Source organism: Podarcis vaucheri (assembly GCF_965113315.1).
Source record: "Podarcis vaucheri genome assembly, chromosome: 12".
Classification (NCBI taxonomy): domain Eukaryota; kingdom Metazoa; phylum Chordata; class Lepidosauria; order Squamata; family Lacertidae; genus Podarcis; species Podarcis vaucheri.
The window spans coordinates 32,372,547-32,392,108 of record NC_138750.1 but is presented as its reverse complement, the minus strand read 5'-3'; the positions used below and the strand labels follow the sequence as shown (position 1 = coordinate 32,392,108).

The following is a 19,562-nucleotide window of genomic DNA, read 5'->3' as shown; positions in this document are numbered from 1 at the left end:
TAAATTTAATTAATTTAATTAATAATGCCATAGACAACCCCTGCTGTTGTCTAATCGCTGTCCATGGTGCTAAGACACTGATCAGCAACCCCATATGTCTCTTTCCTTATTGAGATGAGACCATTCAATAAAATACATAAAAATCCTGTTTCTTGGTTGTTAGGCTGGTACATAGGGATCTTTTCCCTCGCCTTAATACAATCTGGCTTCATCTAGCCTCAGGATGGAAATCTTACAAGGTAGAGACTTTAGTGCTACCAGAACTCAAGACTGCTGCCCCTTGACAGTTTTATCAAGCTCTGAGTGGAAGGTAAAAGGAGGGGAAGCCCCTCAAGATGCCCAGGTTGGATGAAGTATGGCTGCCATGGTGTATGAGTCAGTCAAGAGTGGGATACTGGGTCTTGCTGGGATATTACTCAGCCATCTAACCCAGGGAGGTCCAACTTTTTCATATCAAGTGGGCCGCAAGAGTATTTCAACATGGAACCCATGGGCTGCACACTGCCTCGTCACACGTAGGGTGAGCAAGGCCAAAATCTGATGCCCCCTCAGTCTTTGTGCTGCCTTCCCAAAGTCAGCTAAGGGAGGCACTGGGCAGGAGGCTCTGGCAGGATCCCAAAGCTCTCCCAAAGCTGGGAAAGCACCAATTAGGCTTTGGGAAGGAGACAGGAGGACTTTAGGACCCTGTCAAAACCCAACATGAACTGCATGTTGATTAAATGCCCATTAACAGATGTATGAACTTAAATCCAATTTCTGGACTAAAATTCACAATCATCAAGTATATAATTAAGTACACTAATGATTTGTCACTTCTAAAAATAATGTTTCTCCCGCCATAATTAATTTCAGGAGGTGTTTTTTTTTCTAGAGGAAGCATATTTGCAAATACGTAGCTCATAATCATCCCTCCCTTCTCCAGGATTAATATAAATATTAGATCATAGTGACTTTAAAGAAATAGTGGATGTTTACTGCCAGTTGTGGGCTGACACAGCCTATGGCAAGTAGGTGACCTTCCAACTTTGGTGCAGCCTTCTCCACCAGCCATGCTAGGACCAGAAGGAGAACTTTTTCCCTCTGGTCCACTCCCTAGCTGTAAAAGCCAGCCACACTCAGGCCTCGGTTTCAGTTGACGCTCCAGTATTTGCAGGCTAGCATATTCTTTTCAGCCAGTTTTGTTTCAGTGACAGCAGAGCATAAGCTCGGCCTTGATTTCAGAATGATCACTTTCAAGCTCTGGCACCCGGGGCTCAGCCAGAGCCCTTTCCCGAGATCCTGTGAGCACTTGGAGGCACACTGTGATGCAGAGAGTATTACAATCCTGTTATTCCTTCCACATTCCGAGCATACTCTAGGACATGGAATTTTTGTGAAGCCTTTAGGTCACAGTTTGGGGTGGGCTCGCATCTCTCTCATGAATGGGAGGAAGATGTCCCATAAAGAATGGGGGTTAGCTGCCAAGACCATGCCCTTGCATGTAGCCGCAACCACATTCTTTTGGAAATTGCTCCAGTTTCCCAACCCCTGTTATTACTTCCATGTATGCAAGCTGCTGGAGGGCTGCCATAGGCACCACCACCCCTCCAGACCCAGACATCAGGAAGCCAATTACATATGATATCCTCTCGAAGGAATCAGGGTACTCCATTAAAGGGATCCAGGGGAAAGTGCTTCTGTCAGACTGCAGCTGATGGGCCATAGATCCCCCCAAAATGGTGATCTAAGGGGGGGCTGCCCCAATTTGAGATATGTCATAGGGTGATCCTTAACCTTGGTGAACTCTGCCAAATAATCTTGCATCAACCCATCTGCTGGTTGATTCTTTGGCAGGGTTCATCAAGGTTAAGGATCACCCTATGACATATATCAAACTGGAGCACCCACCGAGATCACCATTCTATACAAATCAATAGCATTTTTGAAACCGTTCTAAGTTGGAGGGCTATTTATAGCCTACTTATGTGCAGTAAAGGCAGGTTTGTTGGACAACCATTTGTAAGCCGATATCCTAAAAAATGAAAACAGAGTGCAATAGCTTTTCTAACCCTCCAACATGTACTAACCTTTCTTCAAATGTACTAAGGTCATTCTCTGTGCTTAAAAACTTATTGATATCACAAATCAAATCAGAAAGGCTAGTACTGTTCAGAGAGTTCCCGTAAAATAAAAGTACATTTAAGAACAACAATGTCCAGCAAATACTCTTCAAAACATTTTTTAAAAGTACAGGACTAGCCAAATACGTATAAAAGATATATATTATTGTGCATTGTTCATTAATATGGACGATTACCCATAACATAAGGCCTACGTGACACAGAAATCAGGCTTAGGGGGATAGAGCAAGATTGCAGCTGCTGCCCCTGACTCTAACCTTCATTAGGATTTTTGAATAGATCATACATGGTACAAGCTGGATCCATGTAGTCTCTTTCCATGCAATGTGTGCCCTAAATGTTGTAGGGTGCAAATGGGGCACACAGTTTGTACAAGCATAGGCTCAGCTGGAAGTAGCAATGGGGCAGAAATTCAGTTTGGTTTGCATTTTAATGTGAACCTAACTAATTTGCATTTCCTGAAAAAATACACGAAGTGAAATGTAGCTGTCCTTTGAAATGTGCACCCAGCTAGCATGGCCAATCATCAGGGATGGTGGGAGTCGATGGTGGGAAGGCACCAGGTTGGGGAAGGCCATTTGCTGTTGCTGTTGTTGCTCCATTGACTCAAACTGATCAAAGATTGGTCTGTTTGTCATGAACTGGCAGGACAATGGGGGAAGGAAGATCCTAAAGAGGGGTGTAGCCAGGACTGGGACACACTGGGGCAAGCTGCAAGCTGGGGATGGGAGCAGAGCGGCTGGTGTAGGAAGTACTTACAGGGTGATGCAGGATGGCGAGGGGATGGGAGTCAGTGCACAGGAACCAGAGAAGCAGGACCCATCACCAGTGCCAGAGGGCCCTTGTCTCCATGAACATGGCAGGCTCTGAGGCATAGGGAGCACTGGAAGGGATGCTCTAGGACAGTGTTTCCCAACCTTTTTTGGGCAAAGGCACACTTGTTTCATGAAAAAAATCTTGAGGCACACCACCATTACAGCCCCGTGACGTCAGCGCGCAGCGTCACGCCGGGAGGGACATGAATTGCTAGCAAATTACATAATCACCTCCTCGAGGGCTGGCTCATCTTCTCCGAAGGCAGAACCCCATTAATTAACAGCACAGACTCACACCATAGCCAAGACGAGGGGGGAAAACCTCAGTCATGCACAGTCATGCACATGTGGGGGCTAAATGAGGACGAAGACCGGGCAGAGAGCAGGGTTCAAATCACCCCACCTGGCCAGGACAATCCCTGGGTGCTCCCTTGGGCCACTCGCCTGACCCACCTCGCAGGGCTGTTGTTGCGAGGATAACACAGGGAGAACCACGCGCGCCCCCGGGAGCTCCTTGGAGGAGAAAGCGGGCGATGAATGCAATGCACGAAATATATGAGAGGCGACCAGGTTTTGCAGGTGAGGGGCCCCCGCCAGCCTCCGCTTCCAACACCCGGCGCAACGACGCCGAAGTTTCCCCCCGGGCTCGGCTCGGGGAGCAGCGCTGCTCCCCCCGGCTCCCCTTCGCCCCCTTCACCCTCCCGGCTCTCTCTGCCGCCCACTGAGGACCCCCCTCACCTGCCAAGTCCGGAGCGCCGGTGGAAGTTGCATGCAGGGCGCCGCGTTGCCATTGCATTGCACTGCACTCCATGCAACGCCTGCACGCATGCATTGCCTTGCACGCCCGCCAAGGGGTCTCCCCGCGGTCCGATGCGTCCCCTCCGGCGCGGATGCAGCATTGCAAAAATAAAAAACCCCCGACGCAGCCCTACCTGGGGGGCAGCCTCTGCCGCTCCGCCTCCGCGGGGATTCCCGGGCTCCATCCTGCCGCCCGATCTCCGCGGGGGCGCAGGCAGGCTGCACGGTCTGCGCGGAAGAGCCCCTGCCCGCCCGGCCGCCGCTGCTGCGCTCATTCCATGGTCGGGAGAAGAGCGCTTCAAACAAAACACCCAGCCCGCCAGGCCACGCTGGGAAACGTAGTTCGCGCACCCAGCGCGGGCGCGGAGCCCAAGGGCGAGGGGACTACAGATCCCGGCAGCCCCCGCGCCGGGGACGGAGGGGGAGAGGCCGGGTGCAGGGATGGAGGAACAGTGGTTGGGAAACACTGCTCTAGGAGGCTGAGACAGGCAAGAACCCACAGCCCAGCTCTGTAGCTAGCCAGGTGAGGGGTGGGGGTGGCTAGCTCTGGGAGGTGTGTGATTCCTCAGCTGGGGTAGGTCCAGAACAGGTGAGGGCCACACGCCTCATCAAACCTAGATGCTGAAATCAACATGCAAAGGAAAAGAAAGGGAAGCAGGGGCCTTGCTTGAATTGAGTCTTCACAGGTACAAAATGTACACAAAGCTGATCAACACATTGGGGTCCAGAGTGCGGACAGCAGACATGACTCCTGTTATATGCATTTATAGATGGAATTTGAAAGTCTGAAAGGGGCACAGCAGCCCTTAGACTTTAATTATCATGGAAGAAAAGTGCATTTGGCAGTGACCTCACTTGTACGTTTATTAGCATATTAACATGCACCCATTTATCCTGTTTGCTCGGCTTAATGTTCGTTTTGAGGGTTTGCTTTTCAAGGTGAGGTTAGGGCCCTGCTACACATTACATTAAATGGTCAGCATGGAGCTTTGTCTGTGCTTGCTTTTGTGTTCTTTAACACAAAGTGTGTGTGTGTGTGTTCACCAGCACCACAACACACCAAGAAAAGGAGGTTCAACGCCTCACCAGTACTCAAAATAATAATGCCCCCTGCCCAGTGCAGCAATTAACCTTAGGGGGGGAAATGTTCTTCATTGCAGACTGCACAATGGTTCTCGCCTAAGAAGAAAAACCACAATTTAGTAAAGCCTTTATAGCATAGCATCTCTGATGCACACACATTAGTCATCTCTAATTGCTTTTCATTGTATGGCTGCTTTCAAGATCGTTGAGACTTATTCACTAGCCACACGAGTCTTAGAAGTCTTATTTATAGCTGTCCAAAAGGCAAAACAGTAGTAGAGATAGAGATGTCCTGGCAGAAAGAGAAGAATGTCCCATCTGTCACAGGACATCTAAGAGCCTTCGACCAACACCCAGAGGCTAAGAACCAATTCACACTATTTTCAAACAGCAAGTATAGCACTATCAGGACCAAACGAGGCAAGATATATCACTTGGAATCATGACAGTGTTCCTTTTCTTTTTCTTTTTAAACAAGAATGATAATTAATGCACTGAGGGGTGGCCAGCTGGACTACTGCAGGAAGGGAGGTTTGCCTGGTCCTCTTCTGCTGTGGACCTCACAAGAATCCACCTCCCTGAACACGGGGAGCTGCCTTATTTCAAGTCAGACCGTTGGCCATCCTGCTCAGCGTTACCTACACTGGCTGGCAGCAGCTCTCCTGAATTTCATCGAAGGGTCTACCAGCACTGCCAGTAGATTGAAACTGAGATGTTCTGCATGCAGAGCTACCACTAAGTCACAGCCTTCCTAAATTGCTATAAGCTCCAGTAGGAAAGCTCCCATAGTCACCGAATGTGTGAAGGGAGGGAGCTACCAAATTCTCTTTTCAGATTCAAAGAGGTGACTGGTTTCAGAACAACCCAGACATGAAGACCTTAATGAAAGAGACAGCAAAGATTCGTCAGCTGGCACATATTCTGGTGTCACATATGCCAACACCTGCCAGCCATGCATTTGGGCCACTTACTAAGGAAAAGGTAAAGGGACCCCTGACCATTAGGTCCAGTCGTGACTGACTCTGGGGTTGCAGCGCTCATCTCGCTTTATTGGCCGAGGGAGCTGGTGTACAGCTTCTGGGTTATGTGGCCAGCATGACTAAGCCGCTTCTGGCGAACCAGAGCAGCACACGGAAACGCCGTTTACCTTCCCACTGGAGCGGTACCTATTTATCTACTTGCACTTTGACGTGCTTTCGAACTGCTAGGTTGGCAGGAACAGGGACTGAGCAATGGGAGCTCACCCTGTTGCGGGGATTCGAACTGCCGACCTTCTGATTGGCAAGTCCTAGGCTCTGTGGTTTAACCCACAGTGCCACCCGCGTCCTTGGGCCACTTACTATCAGAGGTCAAATGATTTCAGTGGAATTTGTTTCTACATAAGCACATTTAGGATCAAACCTGTAACCTCTAAGCTAGGAAAACTCTGTGGAGCCCTTTCTTGGGCATGTGGAAAGGCCATTTGCAAGGATAATTTGAACACAATGAAACACACACACATGATTTAATGCAAAACCCAAAAACCCTCTCCAAGAGAACTGGCTATTCTTTGGCATGAGACAATGCTGCAAAAGCTTGGCAAATTTAAGAAAGAAATGCAAAGTGGCAGGCAATCAATCCAGGATTTATTTTCTTCCTTCCAAATTGTTGTTAACTAAAGCTCCTGAGCTTGGTATCAAGAAAAGAAAATGCCGAAGATTCCCAGGAGCCAGAGACAGACAACTCTACCGATTATTGGATTGTGTGCTATTTATAGAAATCTAACCTTTTTAGCCCCAAATACAGGCAAGCAAAAAAAGTCAGTGCAGTGTCATACATTTAAGCCTCAAATTATAGTAATTTCGTGCTCTTCTTGCATTTTAATGATCAGAGAGAATCAGCAAAAGCCTTTCAGTGAGTCACTAGCACCACAAACAAGGTGGTGTTGGTGTACTTTAAGACAGGCAATTGGCTCCTCAGCTGTTACGACACTACAGTGCATTTCAACAGCATTTTGACAAATGCTGGCTGGCTAAGGACCATAGCTCACTGTAGAGCTACAGCTTTGCATGCAGGAAGCCCCCCAGGTTCAATCCCTGGCATCTCCAGGTACAACCAGATATTAATATTGTGCATTTTGAAGTGACTGGATACATGAAAACTGACTCCTTCTGGAAATGAAGCATTGCCCAGACCCATTAGGTATTATTCAAAACTTAACATGCAGAACTTTCTTCAAAACAAAACAGAATGATACATCCAAACAGTTCCACAAGATAATATGCCACTCCATATGAAATACTCCAAACAGACTCAAAAGCAAAGGTCTGTCTCTCCTGCCTTAAGCTGTTTACATGGAGAGCTTCATTTATGTCCTCACTCTCATCAAGTCAGAGAATAATGACCCCAGCCACAACCCTTCAGAGATGGTGAAATTTCAGTTCAGTACCTCTCATATGATCTAAGGTTAAACACTCATGTGTTAGCTAGCAGAAAACAATAGTTAATTATCAAGGAGTTCAGAGACCATCTCTTGGCTTTAATATAGCCCATGGGAAATCCCCATGTTAAAGCCCTTTCAGCAATACACAAGCATTCACAATTTCTGTGTGAATTAAACCAATTATACTTAACACAACTGAAATCCTAGACAGCTGCTGCCAGTGTAGACAATACAGAGCTGTTGGACGTGTTTCAAACACCTTGTCCATCTCCAATGAGATATTTATGCAGCAGTAAAATAAGCCCTCGGCCTTTTTTTAGTTAGACACAAATATGGAAAAATTCCTCACCATACATTTTTCTTTTCTAATTATGCTTAGATGATAAAAAAGGAGAGAAATCAATAGTTTTTAAATCTCCTGTCACTTTTGTCAAGGAAGTGACAGATCAAATAATCAATTCTAGGGAGAAATGGATTTCTTTTTAGCGTCTCTGAAAATAACAATGCTTAGCACTTAACTGAGCTAGTCTGTGAGTGGGTGTCATTTTTTTAACCCTCTTTTTCTCTGTAGTTCCTCTTAAAAGGGGGGGGGGTAATTCTTCCACTGCAGATATTTTGCTCAGAAAAGGTCTTGGTTCATTCTCCCAATGGGAATCTAATTTGTGCACCAACCCATTTTTTAAAAAATATTGTTCAAGCCATCCCCTTTCCCCTAGAATGGTGGACCATGTTTATTGAGTTGAGATTTACTTCTTTAATTTTCTGAAATATTCCTTCTTTATGGACAGTGGAGTTTGTTCTGTTAGAAGGAATATGACATTGCCCCACCAACCTCAATGTGCTTTCAACCACTCTTCCATCTCACAAGTTGGCCTTGACTGCTGGCTCCGTCCTCCTTAATCTTAGTGTCGATTCTGTAGAGGTTCGCAGAGAGAAAGACAGGGTCAAAATGATAATGTGCTGGTTCTGCCTGTTATTCACTCTGGCTCCACCTACCATTGGCCTCCCCGCCTCCTGCCCTACCAATAGACACCAGCCAACACAGGTGACAGCAGATCAGCCATACACAGAAACAAATGAACCATGAGAATATTCCAACGGCACTTTTAATATGAAAAATGCTTTTACAAATTTTAACTGTTCCGCTTTGCGATACCCACATGAGGCACAAACTGCCCCTTGCTTTTAAATGTGATTAATTGTAAACTTAGACCTTGTTAATTCCAATGGGACTTTGTCATGTTTCCCTTACTTCATGGGGGTTCTATCTAGCATAATACCAAACACAAGAGACACAATTGCACAGAGGTCTTGTCACTTACAAGGGATCCTCTGTTTCAGCGGATGAAGTATTAAAATAAAATGCTAAAGTCGCATACGTAGGCAGCTTGGATGCTTGGAAGCTGTGGCTGGATGGTTACGTGGGAGCCGGTTGAAGTTAAATCCTTCGAAGACAGAGGTCCTCTGGCTGGGACGGGACAATATGGGATTGAGGGGGCAACTCCCATCTCTTGTGGGGGTGCAATTAGTGCCAGCACCGTCCGTTAAGAGTTTGGGTGTAATCTTCGATACCTCCCTCTCCATGGAGGCGCAGATTGCAGCTATAACAAAGGCGGCATTTTTTCATCTCCACCAAGCTAAGCAGTTGGCCCCTTACCTCTCTCGCCCTGACCTAGCCACTGTGATCCACGCGACGGTCACCTCCAGACTGGATTATTGTAACTCGCTCTACGTGGGGCTGCCCTTGAGACTGACCCAGAAACTCCAGCGGGTGCAGAATGTCGCAGCGAGACTCCTTACGGGGTCTTCGCTGCGGGATCACATTCATCCGGTGCTATACCACCTGCACTGGCTCCCGGTGGAGTACAGGATCAGGTTTAAGGTGCTGGTTTTAACCTTCAAAGCCCTATACGGCCTAGGACCCTCGTATCTACGGGACCGCCTCTCCTGGTATGCCCCACAGAGGAACTTACGGTCCTCAAATAAAAACATCTTGAAGGTCCCAGGCCACAGAGAGGTTAGGCTGGCCTCAACTAGAGCCAGGGCTTTTTCGGCTGCGGCTCCAACCTGGTGGAATGCTCTGTCACAAGAGACAAGGGCCCTGCAGGACTTGACATCTTTCCGCAGGGCCTGCAAGACAGAGCTGTTCCACCAGGCCTTTGGTTAGGGCACAGCCTGACTCCCTCCTTTGGCAATCTTTACAATACTTTAGTTTATGGTTGCCATCAATTTTGATTTTAATTAATTCTTATGATGTTTTTATAATGTTGCACTATTTTAGTGTCGTTAGCCGCCCTGAGCCCGGCTTCAGCTGGGGAGGGCGGGATATAAATAAAATTTATTATTATTATTATTATTATTATTATTATTATTATTATTATTATTAAAGTCTATGCATAGCTCTAGTTTGGAGAATCTTTGCAGTAAGCATCCCACTGGGAAGGTGGAAATAAAAGCCAGTGTAATTAAAACTGTAAATTTCATCAAAAATTTGTTTGCAATGAACAATAAAGGAACCCTCCCAGGATAGCCAGTTTTATTAATGATTTAGAAATACAGTGGCACCTCAGGTTAAGTACTTAATTTGTTCCGGAGGTCCGTACTTAACCTGAAACTGTTCTTAACCTGAAGCACCACTTTAGCTAATGGGGCCTCCTGCTGCCGCCACGCCAGAGCACGATTTCTGTTCTCATCCTGAAGCAAAGTTCTTAACCTGAAGCACTATTTCTGGGTTAGCGGAGTCTGTAACCTGAAGCGTATGTAACCTGAAGCGTATGTAACCTGAGGTACCACTGTACCAACACAATTTGGTTAGAATGGTTAGCTCAGCCAGCCACACCTACTATGTTCTAAAAAGGAATTCTACATTTAAACACACAAAATCAACACCTATCAAACAGAAGGAGACCATCTGATTCTATGATTCTATGATCTAGGTGAACATATTCAGAGATAATGTGATATATCACAAGAATGCTGTTCTGGTTACAAAATTCATTTATTGTTTTCAGTTCAAACCTCCCCACCCTGCCATCAGAAAAGCCCCAAGCCTGTAGCCCTTAAAAATAATAATAATAATTTCATGAATTGACTTAGAATAAGCTTTAGTTGGGTCTTTTATTCACTCTTTCTTGATCTTCAAAATAAACAGGCATTTTTTTTTTACCCTATTCTACTTCCATTTATAATTTGTGATTCCTTATTTAATTGTCCCCAACAGCTGACACTAACAGTGTTAAAGCTAAGAACTTGCCAGATCACTTCAACACCTGATATTTGTGTTTATCTAAAACATGTTAGCAAGCAGCAACCTAGAAACTCCAGCATTGGTTCATGGTTCACATAATTGCTTAAAGTCTAAAAGTAAATGGCATTCTTCCTTTAGATTTAACAATCAGTACATTTGAGACTCCCCCACAATGTTCTGTTTCCCCCATTAATTAAACATTGTTATTTCAATGTTTTCAAGCACTGTACACGAAACAGCTAATTAATTCAACTCAATGCTTATCTCTATCATGCAGTTGGTAAGGAACTTCCAGCACTCAGCAGGTCTCCTACAATAGACATCCAACAAAAATGGCGGGCACAAACAACCAACTTATGTGACAGACATATAGAGCCTCTGCATACATTGAAGGAATGCACTTAGAGATGTGTTTTTACAAGTGCACAGATGGGGAACCTGAGGTCTTCCAGATGCTGTTAGACAATCTATCACCTAGTTCCTATCATCATTTACCATTGACCATGCTGGCTGGAGCTAATGGAAGTTGAAGTCTTAACAACCTGTCCTAGGAAATGAGGTGTCCTATGCATGGATCAGGACCCCCATGCCCATATCAGTTGCTAAATGGGAATGCAAATTTATGATCACTTTGTGGGGGGTTACCGTAGTTTTCTGTCTGTAGGACACCCCCATGCATAAGTCGCCCCCTATTTTTGGGGACTCAAAATTAAGAAAATGGGAGGATGGCCCAAAGTTGTTTAGCTTTTTTGGGGGGAGGATTTGGATTTCTCAGAGTTGTTGAGCTTCTTTGGGGGGGGGGAGCCAAAAATCGCTCACCCACTGTTGACAATTGCATGCTTGGCCGAAGACACGCACCCGCAAAACGGCCACCCTCAAAGCAGCAGCCAATTGCCTGCAGCCCTTCTCACAGCCACCAATCACCTGCACTATCACTGTTGAGAATCTCCTGCTCACGGCTGAGACCAATTGCCCAATTCCCCTCTGTACTACCTATGTATAAGAAGAGGGCTAATTTTGAAGCTAATTTTTAAATTAAAAACCCCTGTCTTATAGATGGAAAAGTACGGTAAATAGTTATTTCTATCAACAATTTCTGGCAACTACTTTGTGATTGGCAAGGTACTATTCCAAGACAAACTGAGGAATTTACCGTATCTCTGAGACTAAGCCGCCTCAAGATCCCTTCAGTTGAGAATTTGCCTTCTGTATTTCTCTGCTTCTAGGAATTTACTATGCAAGGTTCCAATTGTTGTTGAATGTCTTTATCTTCCACCTAAGGGACCCAATATCCATATGATGATATACCTCTTGCATTGGGCAATATCTCACTTGTTCTTCAAGTCCTGAGATGATGAAGAGTTGAGAAATATGAGCAGGTGTGATACCACCAACCTCAAGACATTTATACAATTGTACCCCACATGCTGGAAAGGAGTAAACCAGAATCCAAGGCACTGCGCACAGCATTCTGCATGCTCCCAGGGACTTTCCACCCTCCTCGCCAGGAGCAAAACGTGGGGACTCTCCAAAGTACATTGTAAGCACGGATGCTCCTCCTCCTCCCTATTGCTTTTGGAGGATGGATGCAATGACAAAACATAAGAGGTACAATGATCCAGGGTCATGGGGAGGTGAAAGACCCTTGAGTGTTTCTGTAGCAGAGTCCCAGCAAGGTCATTGTCTCCAGCATCTTCAAGCTGCCCAATCAACATGAAAGGGAAGAGTTTCAACCACAGGGAAGCCTTCTCACCTTTTGTGCTGACTGAGGCCAATCAGAGTGAAAGGAGGTGATTCAGCCACTGAGGATTGGCTCCAAGGGTCACTCTGGAGAAGGTGTGTGAGAAGAATAGCAAGGAGGAGTTCTGCATGTTCTTTGTCGCAGCATAGAGAAAGTAACCCAGCTCTCATGGTGAGCTGCTCCTTACTTATAGGTTTAATTTGAAGCAACAGGCATCATTTGAAATACTGATCAGCACATGACAACTAGCTTGCATTGATACTCCTAATGCCGAGGCAGCATTTCACTCTAGAGAGAAAATGCATTAACAGTGCAATCCTATGGATGCCTATTCAGAAATAAACCTCATTGAGTTCAACAAGACTTACTTCCAGGAAAGCAGTTTAGGATTGCAACTTAGGTTTTTTTTTCTAGTTTCCCCAGCTCTGCTGAAATAGTAGTTGGTACTGTCTGAATCATCATCGTAATCTAATCTTTACAAACCGCCTGAAGTTTATAGTATACTGTTATTTTTAGTTGTAATTTTGAAATGGCTCCATTGCTTGCTCTCAGTGTAATAAGGAGAAACATAGAAAAAAATGACAAGCCCTAGAGAGCAAGCATGTTTATTTCTCACTCAAAATAATCTCTCCGCAAAGGTGAAATAAATAAAGCATGCTCAGATTGGGCAAAAACATCACTTGATTCCAAATGAGATAAAGTATTTCATCTTTCATTGACATTTGAATTATTCCCCCTGCAACGCTGTCAGCATTCAACTGGGAGTAGGCATCACTGAAAACAATGGTACTTAGGTCTAAGCAAACATGTTGGAAACCAGTTATTGGAAACTACAGGAGGGGAGAGTATTCAAGGGCCCAAATCCTGCTTGTAGGATTCCCCACAGCTGTCTGGTTTGCCACTGTGATAACAAAGTGTTGGACTAGATGGGCCAGTGGCCTGATCCAGCAGATAATAATAATAATAATAATAATAATAATAATAATAATAATAATAATAATTAATTTATACCCCACCCATCCAGTTGGGTTTCCCCAGTCACTCTGGGTGGCTCCCAACAGAATATTAAAAACACAGTAAAACATCAAACATTAAAAACTTCCCTAAACAGGGCTGCCTTCAGGTGTCTTCTAAAAGTCAGAAAAGTCCTTGATATCTCATGGGAGAGCCTTCCACAGGGCGGGTGCCACTACCAAGAAGGCCCTCTGCCTGGTTCCCTGTAACCTCACTTCTCTCAGTGAAGGAACCGCCAGAAGTACCTCAGAGCTGGACCTCAGTGTCTGAGCTGAACAATGGGGGTGGAGATACTCCTTCAGGTATACTGGGCCGAGGCCGTTTAGGGCTTTAAAGGTTAGCACCAACACTTTGAATTGTGTTTGGAAAGGTACTGGAAGACAATGTAGGTCTTTCAGACCAGTGTTATATGGTCTCCTATATATTCATATAGACCCTGATGTTGGGAAAGATGGAGGGCACAAGGAGAAGGGGACGACAGAGGATGAGATGGTTGGACAGTGTTCTCGAAACTACAAACATGAGCCTGACCAAACTGTGGGAGACAGTGGAAGATAGGAATGCCTGGCGTGCTCTGGTCCATGGGGTCATGAAGAGTCGGACACGACTAAACGATTAAACAACATATATTCATATAGGACTGCACAGTTAATTTATTATTTTGAATTCTAGCCTGCCTTTCAGCTGAATGATCTTCAAAGTGATCCTCACAACAGACTGTGTGTTGTTTTAGAGGGCCTTAGTAGACAGGCTAATCAAGAGGACAAAGTACACTTCGTTTTGAGTCAGCCGTCCCAGGTCAAAGGGCGCTTTGCAGAGAGTGGGAAGGGACGTAACGCAGCGGTAGATCATCTGCTTTGCATGCAGAAGAAGAAGAAGAAGAAGAAGAAGAAGAAGAAGAGGAGGAGGAGTTTGGATTTGATACCCGCCTTTCACTCCTCTTCAGGAGTCTCAAAGCGGCTAACATTCTCCTTTCCCTTCCTCCCCCACAACAAACACTCTGTGAGGTGAGTGGGGCTGAGAGACTTCACAGAAGTGTGACTGGCCCAAGGTCACCCAGCAGCTGCATGTGGAGGAGCAGAGACATGAACCTGGTTTCCCAGATTACATGACTACCGCTCTTAACCACTACACCACACTGGTTCCAAGGTCCCTTCCAACTCTATGATCCAATCATTCTATGATTCTATGTTCAATCCTTAGCATCTCCAGTTGGGGCTGGAAGATGTCTGAAATCTTGGAAAGCTGCTGCCAGTCAATGTTGACATTACTGCGACAGATGGACCAATAGTCCAAGGTCCCAGAGTGCTTAAGAGCATCCCTGTGGGATCGTACCAAAAGCCTATCCAGTCCAGCATTGTTGCTCAAACATGGGTCAACCATATGGCAATGGGAAGCATTCTTTATGGCAGGGAGGAGGGAAGTAAGCTCCCTGCAGCTGCTGCTTCTTTGACCAAGAGCTAGAGTCAAATGGTTCTCTCCTTGCCATGATGTCTCATTGGGAGGAAGCAGGTGCAATCTCTCAGTGGCCCTTACTCTTCTTGCCAACAGATGGGACCAGAATGTGCTTCCCACCGGCTAAGTATTTTTTAATGGCAACAAGAGGGGCGGGTTTCCTCCCTCCTTCATTGATAATTTCTCTCCTTTTTGTAACAAGTAAGCCAAGAAGATAAAGCAAGTCAGCACACTGTGGATATATTAAACTAATTAGGCTTGTGCAGTAAGAGACAGCCAACGCAGAGACATAAACAGTCCCTCCAACAATGTTGGCTGGGACTCAGCTTATATTCAGTAAGAATTCAAACAGTGCCAGGGAAAACAGCATTTATATAATCATACTCCCATGCCACAATCACATTGCATATTCCTAAAAAGCAAGTGTCATAATGTTGGCAGGCCACTATAGGAAAGCAGAATAGGAGCAGGATGATTCTGCAGTTGAAGTGGAATATACTTTTGCCAGTGCAATTATAATATTTTTAACATGGGGGAAGAACCTGAGGTTGCAAAATTGAATTTAAATTAGAACTTTAATGACTCTGATCCTGCACATTAAAAGTTAATATTGTAACCTCCTATAAATAAAATAAAAAGGAAATTAGAGGTTGAAGTGCAGTTTTTTTTCTTTAAAAAAAAGGAATAAAAATACCTGAGCTAAGATCATCAATGTTCAGTTCCACAGTAGTTACAAAAGCAGGCTTTAGATCTCCTCAAACATCTTCTACAACAGGGCTGAGGAACATTTTTCACTTGAACAGCCACATCCCCTTACAGGTACCTCAGGTTACATACGCTTCAGGTTACATATGCTTCAGGTTACATACTCCGCTAACCCAGATATAGTACCTCGGGTTAAGAACTTTGCTTCAGGATAAGAACAGAAATCATGCTCTGGCGGCGCGGTGGCAGCGGGAGGCCCCATTAGCTAAAGTGATGCTTCAGGTTAAGAATAGTTTCAGGTTAAGAACGGACCTCCGGAATGAATTAAGTACTTAACCTGAGGTACCACTGTACTAGAAACATTCCAAGGGCCACATGTGAGTTGTGGGCAGGGAAAGAGAAAAAATAGGTGGAGCAATGCATGCAAAGTTTGCTTTTTAACAGTTAGGTAAGCATTCAAGGACATCTTCCAGCCAAGCAAAAACATTCAAGGAGGACACTGAGCAGGGGCAGTGAAGAGAATGGGCTTAAGAGAGGTTGTGTAGCTGGGGATAGTACCAAGGGCCAGGTAAAGAGTTATGGAGGGCCGCATTCAGTCCCCCAACCCTGCTCTTCAGAATATTAGTTTGAACAGTAACATAGCAATTACATTTTGGGGAATTAAAACTAAGCATCCAACAGTATGGCAATATTCATCCTTACTTCCCTTGTGATTGCTTTGGAGTAAAAATAATAATAACAGTTAGGTTGAATAAATTCTTACCTTTCACAAAGAGCAGGGTGTTTTTTTTATTATTATTCCAAGCAGTCACTGCTGCAGTTCACCACAAGCCACCTAGCATTGTAGTCAATAAACTCTCACACAGTAGCTCTTATACTTTTATGCAAAAATGTAGATGACAAATCTTTTTTCTAGGTAGCCTAGAGTGACTAGTCCTTTCTTATCATAATGTTGTCATAGTGACAGTGACATCAAGGAGCATAGCAATTTGGCTAAAAATAAGTAAATAAAATTGTTGATTCCAAAAGGAATGCTACACAATGTTCCTTCAGTGTTTAGACATTTCTGCATTGCTCCTCACATCTTTGTTCAGATTAGATACTACAATTATTAGCGAACCTTTTAAAGTTTTTTGTTAAAATGAAAAATAAGAGCACAAGAAGGCTGCTGGGTAATACCAAGGCTGCATTCACTTTATTCCATTTCCTCTGTGTTTCCTGACCAGCTCACTTCCACAATTTATGTGATCTTTAACACAATGTAAGATTGAGTGAAATCTAGTGGAAGTTTAACACTCATTTCTGTATCAATTGATATGCTGGGAAATCATGGGAGTTTTGCCGCAAAATTTTCTTGCCATTTTCGTGACTCATGCCATATGATGAAATGTGGGGTGTTATTGCATCATACAGTTCTTTCCTGCCGTTTTCATGGGTGAATCATGGGGGAACAGAAGCGTGGATGTTCATAGAGGGTGGTGACATGGGTCCAATGACACCAGCTGTCGTCTTACACCACATCCACTGGTTTGAATAAAGTTTAGCACGGCATGGCAGTGCATTACTATCAAGCTGCAGTTCCATAATGCCAACAGGTCATGCAGTGGAAAAGTAGTGTTACTTGTTCAGGAGCACTAGCATTATAGATAAGAAAACTAACACCTGAATGAACCCCAAGTGCCCATCTCATCCAACCCTCTGCTTCTCACAGTAGCCAGCTAGGAACCCCACAACCAAAGCATGCTTTTGCTCCCCAGTTATTGATATTCAGGGTTTTTTTAAAAAAAATAAAAAGCTGCCAAATGTTAATTGTTAGATACCTGAAATCTAAAAACTTGCTCTAAGAAGTGTCTGACGTAGTATCCCTTTAAAGAATGTTCAAAGCACATTTCGCTGGTCAAAGAATTCTCCGTACTAATGTTTGTTAAGAATTGCTGGGAATTATAACTCTGTGAGGGGTAAACTGCAGTGCCTGGAATACTTTGAAGGAAATAATGTGCTTTGAATGCGGTTTGAAGGGTATGGTTTGTGCACAGCCTTAATCTATTGTACGAAGACTTCATACAATTGTGTCTGCATAGTGTCATCCAGCAGAATTTCCCCAAGTATTTCACGACCTAGTTATGCTTAGGCCTTCTGCAGAGAATCCCGATGGCTCAGCAACTTGTGCGGACATGTTTGCTAAAACATGTTGCCGATGAAATCTCTCACATTCATTCACACTTAAAATTCCTGTTTGGTGACAGGGTCTGTACCAAGGCCTTGGCTCATTGCTAGGATTAGTTTCAGTTATTGCTGACTGATGATGCGGATCAGACGTTTGGCATGGTCTGTAAAAGAGCCACATGTTTTTTTTTATCCTTGATTCTTATGGCTGGCCAGCTCAAGTTTTCATTGATTATATGGTCCCATTTCAATCTGGCTTCAGACCTGATTTTTGTACAAAGCTTTCTTGGCTGTCCCATTTAGAATAACACTAAATGGGAGATATCAGAAGTGTGTCCCTTTTGAATTTCCTCCGTTTCTCAACAGCCTCCAAGTACCATCAGCCATGAAATCCTCCTGAATTGCTGTGAAGAGCTGGAAAGGAGGCACATTGCCTTGCAGAGATTCTTCTCTTATGTGTCAGGAAAGTTTGAGGAAGTAGTGCAAGGACTTATCTTGCTTGAGCCTGTGGGAATCGTAGAGTGCTGCAGGATCTGAGCCCTGCTCACATATAGGAATGCTGCTTCTTATACATCCCTTGTAGAGATGTAGCATCTCTGGAAATTCTGAAAGCACAGAGAAAGGGAAAGGCAGATCTGCTTTGTGTACCTTACAGCCATTTAGGTGTGGTGGAAAATGCTGCCTACAGATTGATCAGCTTATGTATGTCAAATGGGGATGCCAGCTTTTCTTTTATCCAAGGCAATGAAATGTCTTGGACTCATCTTTTGTGTGTGGGTGTGTGGTGTCAATAATGGTCACATGGCACTTGCAAAATACAAACCGTATATATACAGCAAATAAAAATATCCCACTGTGAGTGACTGCTCTTCCCTGTAGTCCTAATCACATTGCCTTTCCTAAGCAGCAAAAGTTAAGAGGCATGTTGGCAATGCAGAAGTATATTTGCAATGGCACAAGAAAAATATTATTCAGTGGATGTGATTTTAAGAGGTTTTCAAAGGCATAATTGGCTGTGTGTTTCTTGTATCTCACTGGCAGCTGATTAGAATTGTAACAGAGGGATAGGGAAACTTGTGGCCATTCGTATGCTCCCAACTCCCATCAGCTCCAGCCAGAATGGTCCATGCCACTGGGAGACTTACTATACTTCTGTATTGCTTGATCTGGAGTATGAAAGGAGAATGAGAACTAACCATGTCTTGTTGAAACGAGCAGAAGTACCTCTATCAGCCTTCTGCAAAGTCATCTAAAAGAATCCTGGGTCTATAAAAAAAGCTAAAGTTGGGAGGAGAGAATCTTTATGAGCGTATTCTCTTTCTGAGCCTGAGAGCTGTTCAGGGATAAACAACACAGAGCTTCTTGTCGGTTGCTAGATAATTCAATAGAAAGTCTTTTGTATTAAAGTACCAGTTGAAGTTGTTTCCCAATTTAAATCAAATTTCACCTTTTCTCAAAGTCCTATTCAGTACCTTCATTTCCATATTTGCAATTTGTCATCCAGCTCAAGAACCAAGCCCAATTTAAGATCCTTCCAAGCAAGTGGCAAATACAGCTCTATTCAGAGGCATCAATAGTAGTACAGCTGAATCAGTGTACTCTAAAATATTCTGTTTTGAACAGCTATCGATCTTAAGAGGAGCCTCTGCGATATGATCAACATCTGTGCTGTGATTCTGTCTTCTGGATAAAACTGCAGAGCATGATTTATAGAATACCACTAAATAATTCTTGCATCAAGCTAATAAAAAGGATTGGGGAGAGACCAGAAGTGCAAGTAGGTAATTTTTCATGGGAATAGACTAATTATTGTATTTGGTATTTCTTGCTGAAGGAATAATATATTACTGGCAATACCTTTTTCTTCTTTCTGTCACCATTATTTTCACTGTACATAATATGGTAGTTAGTAATGGATGCCTATTATTCACTTACCTAAAAAAAGCTAAATTCTGACAATTTCAAGTCAAGAAAAGGTACCTGAATTTAAAAGGGG

The 19,562-nt window shown here is 44.2% G+C and overlaps 1 protein-coding gene across 1 annotated transcript in view; it reads right to left on the bottom strand.

Moving 5' to 3' along the window:
• The window catches only part of DGKB (diacylglycerol kinase beta), a 303,881-nt gene that overhangs the window by 238,921 nt on the left and 45,398 nt on the right, over positions 1–19,562 (bottom strand). The window contains exons 4-5 of the mRNA XM_082193914.1: positions 19,498–19,546; positions 16,164–18,325 (exon numbers count right to left, since the gene is read on the bottom strand). The gene's annotated coding sequence lies outside the window, so the exon portion shown is untranslated. The remainder of the gene's footprint in view (positions 1–16,163; positions 18,326–19,497; positions 19,547–19,562) is intronic.